Genomic DNA, 5000 nt, shown 5'->3' on the forward strand with positions numbered 1-5000 from the left:
TATATTATATTATTTATAATATATTTATATATTATATATAATATAAATATATTATATTAATATTATATAATAATAATATATATTATAAATATAATAAACATACTTATATTGGTTTACTTTTTTTCGCTGATTGTGTATTTGTTATAGGTTTTGTTTTTATATTGTATATATATATATATAGAAAGAATAAAACAAATTTTGTGATGTTTGTAATATTATATATGTATGTATGTTGTTATATTATAATAAATATATATACTAATATTAGATAAACATAATAATATATATATATTATAATATATATATATATATATATATATAATATATATATATATATATATATATATTAATATAGTATATATAATATTGTAGATTATAAATTACAATATAAATATAAATATATATATATATTATATTATATATATATATATATATATTATATATATATATATATAATATAGTATATAATTATAATATTATCGTATATTATAATTTTTCAATTTTGTTGAATCACTAAAGACTTATCTTTACTACCATTTCATTAATCACTATACTATGCAATAATTGTCTTGAATATTTTATTCTTATCAAGAAATACATAAAAATAAAAAAAATAAATTAAAATTACTATTACTTATATTGATAATAATGTTCAGTAAGCGCTATATTTTGTTGAAGTTATAAGTATCATGAGTTGGTATTAGATGTATCCAAATAGTTATGGCTATTGTAAATATTTATAATTTGTTCATTTATGAAATAAATCATAGAATGTTTATATTGTAATACTGATTTATTATTTATTTCTGATTAAATCAGATCCATTCTATTACACATAAATTGTATATTAAACTATAATAAAAATACTCAAGATACATAAGAAAGTGAACAAATGATGTTAAATGTATATCGTTCGAAATATGTAACTACGTCACCACACATGCACAATCTACGAAACTAACTATGTCACATAGACTCAAAATCACACACACTATCATCATCACTAAGCAAAAAACGACAATCATTTTTTCTTGTAATCATTAAAAATATGTATATAATTTACTTAACTTTTATTATAATCATTTTCATACACATGCTGTTCAATTATATATGAGCTAATAGTAAATGTGTAATACTCTTGTAAAAAGAATAAAATACCTTCATGTTGACAATCCTAAATAATTTTTGAGCTTTCAACTCCATGGTTGACTCCTCTGATTATTGGCAAACTAGTTTATTTTAAAACTCAACAAGTGATTTCTTTGGCCTCCACGCTTAGGTAGGTTCCCACTGCTTTCCTATTAATTGCACACATTGTCCAAGAATCGTCTAAAAATTTTGTCTGAAACGTTTCTTCACGAAAATATGAAGAAATAAATAGATTGAAGAAATACTTTTATATCACCCAAAAGGGCGTATAGGTAGTAATACTCTAATGTTAAACTAATGCATAGGTTAACCTGTTCATTACTGACAAAGTCTGCCATACATTGAATGGGTATTTGGAAAACAGTGTCGTTTCGTAAACATCGTTCATTTTACACACATGGGTTTATTTCATTTTCATAAATACCTTTAAATGTATGCAAATGTGTTTTTCCCTATCTTTATTTCTTCCCTTTTTTAGCAAAATAATTCAATGTGCTGGAGAAACCCACATACAAATCCCACAATTACAGGAAAATTAAGTCGATCAATGAAAATGTGATGATGCCTTTGCTGAAGCGCCAAAGCCGTGATATCGCTCTCTCGAACTTCGTTATTCATAAGTACCTAAAATTAAAGATATTTTTCTCAAAAAAAAAAAAATAATAATAATAATAATAATAATGAACAGGGAGTGAAATGCACAAAAGGCCTAATTATAGAAATGAACATATAAATTTAGTAGGAATGCAGTGCAATCTGCAAAAAGCGTGGAGTTTACGACTATCGCTTGTTGCTGTTTTATTCTAAAGTTTTGGCTAATTAGGAGACCATACGTCAGAGGACTCAATCATGAACTTTCAAGCTCGAATGATATAATAATATAAAATATATATATATATATATATATATATATATATATATATATATATATATATATAGCCTTATATATATATAAGGCTATTTCACTATGAACGTTTTTTTTTTTTTTTTTTTTAAGATTTGCAAAATATGCAAGCAAAAACTATTAGGCCCTTTGGGTATAAAGTATTCATAAATCCCTTTAAATGTATGAAAAATGTGTTTTCCCATGGGGAAATAATATAATGTATTGCAGCAACCATAGAAATGCACAATTATAGTAAAATATGACGACCAATGAAAATGTGATGATGACCTTTGCTGAAGCGCCAATGCGTGATATCACTATCTGCGGGACTTCATAAATACCCTCAAATTAAAGTAAACTTTTTTTTCTTTCTGCAGAAAAATATTAACGAATATGAGTAACACATGCAAAAGGCTTAAAGAAAACAATGGAAATCAATTTGGGAATGCAGTACAATCGTCTATCGCGTGTGGCGTCTTTTCTAAAGTTTTGACTATACTAGGTAGCCCTAATCAGAGGAGTCAAATCATTGAGTTCAAAGCTTTATATAATTGTCGACATAATTGCATTTTTCTCTTTAATAAGAAAACAAAATCTACAAGCAAAAGTAAAAACACCCCAGTTCAAGATTTTATATAAGTTAGGGATGATTTTGAATGGGGGAAAAAAAATGCTGATTTCTTGTAATAAATTTTTTTTGTTGTGACAAATGAAAAACCCTTTGCTACAACAAAAAGATCGGTAAAAAATGTATATATGCTTTACTCTTTATGAATAAAATTATCTTCCAACTTCTATAATTATGTCACCCAAAATTTTTACTGAAAGTGATCCAGAATTACAGAGCTAATTTCAAGTTACTCTATCATGATTTACTTGCGAAATGAATTATATTTTCATTTCAATATTGCTTTTACTGAAAAAGCCAATATTATAGAGCTATTTTGGATTTAACTGAATTATTATTAGCAAATAAATAGTAGTATTTGATAATACATTTAAGAGAACACAAATTTTATTTATTATTATTCCATAAAAAAGTTCATGCTATAGCACAACAAATTTGTTACAAGAACTTTTTTCTCTCTCTCTCATATAAAATCTGTTGGAATAATCAAAGATGCTTAATAGTATAAGAATACTTTTATTTCATGTGTCTATGATATACCTCATATTACCAAAACCAAGGTGAAATTCTATTTTGTTAAGTTACCCATGTAAGACTATGTTTTTGTTTATGTATGCCATTTAACGGCAAGGTTTTATATGTGTAATGTAAACAACGTCTGTAGTGCCACGTAAATCCTCCTCAATACATAGAGTTAAGTTTTATTAACTCCCACAACGAGTACTATATGCGTTTATCAATCAAACTTGCTTAATGCACGCAGATAAGGTGAGTTCTTCTGTCAGATATCAACAAAATCTTACACCATGGTGTTAATAATTTTGCTTATACATGTTACCAATCGTTATTAAAGATAATAATACGATCATGTTGACGGCTACGTAATTATTCAAGCTTTGAACTTCATGATTTGATTCTTCTGATTTATGGCTACCTAGTTTAGTTAAAACTTTAGACTAGGAAAGCAACAAGCGATAGACGTGGACTCTACGCTCAGGCAGATTGCACTGAATTCCGATAAATGTTCATGTTTATTTCTGTAATTAAGCCTTTTGAACGTGTTACTCATGTTCACTGTATATTTTGCACTAGGGAAAAACACAGGGTATTTATGAATTACAAAGTTCCGCAGAAAGCGATATCACGGCTTTGGCGCTTCAGCAAAGGTCATCATCACATTTTCATTGATAGTTATATATATATATATTTTTTTTTTTTTTCTGTAATTTGCTTTTGTATGTTACTCCACCACATTAGCTTATTTCCCCAAAGAAAAAAAAAAACATTTCGTATATATTTCAAGTTATTTATGAATATGAAATAAAGTGACGAGTTTAAATGAACGATGTTTACAGACGACACTGTTGCCAAATACGTGTTATGTTTTATCAATAATAAACTTGTTTATATGCGTATTAGTATATTAGAGTGTATATACCATATACATACGCCCTTCTGAGTAATATAAAAGTATTTCTTTGATCGCTTTATTTTATTTTGATATATTTGTGTGGCACACGTCTTAGAACGTCTTACAAAATGTGTATAAACTGACTTGTTCAATGCATGAACTGATATGTAAAATACATGAATTGACTTGTACAAAGCATAAACTGATTTGTAGAATGCATGAGCATACATGAGAAATGCATGAACTGACTTATAACATCTATTAACTTCTTTGTAAAATGTAAGAAATTGTAGTGAATTGCATGACCTGACTTGTAAAATGTATAAACTAACTTGCAGAATGCATGGACATACTTGTGAAATGCATGAACTGATTTGTAAAATGCATGGGCTGTTTCTACGATACATGGACTGATCTGTAAAATGCATGAACCGATTTATAATATGCATAAAAGGATTTGTATAATGCATGAATGGTCTTGTGAAATACATGAACAATGCTGTATATGAAACAGTGATGTAAAATGAACGGTAGATATAAATAATTATGATATATATATATATATATATATATATATATATATATATATATACATTTATATATATATACATTTGTTTATATATATACATTTATATATATATATACATTTATATATATATGTATATATATATAATATATATATATATATATATATATATATATATATATATATATATATATATACATATGTGTGTGTGTGTGAATTGGTGTATATGAGTGGATATATGAACATTAATACATTTTAAGGAATATATGTGAACTGATTCATACAAATGAATAAATATAAACTAATATATGCGGATAAATAAGACGAGATGTGAGAAAGAGTGGGGGAGGGAAAGAGAGAGGACAAAGGAAGGAAGGGAGAGGGAGAAAGGGAAGAGAAA

At 26.3% G+C, this 5000-nt stretch overlaps 1 long non-coding RNA gene across 1 annotated transcript in view; it reads left to right on the forward strand.

The window, feature by feature from the left end:
* The first annotated feature begins 3264 nt into the window (after positions 1-3264).
* The window catches only part of LOC119598530, a 2871-nt gene continuing 1135 nt past the window's right edge, over positions 3265-5000 (forward strand). The window contains exon 1 of the long non-coding RNA XR_005230972.1: positions 3265-3431. This is a non-coding gene — a long non-coding RNA (uncharacterized LOC119598530). The remainder of the gene's footprint in view (positions 3432-5000) is intronic.

This window comes from Penaeus monodon, chromosome 41 (genome assembly GCF_015228065.2).
Source record: "Penaeus monodon isolate SGIC_2016 chromosome 41, NSTDA_Pmon_1, whole genome shotgun sequence".
NCBI classification, from domain to species: domain Eukaryota; kingdom Metazoa; phylum Arthropoda; class Malacostraca; order Decapoda; family Penaeidae; genus Penaeus; species Penaeus monodon.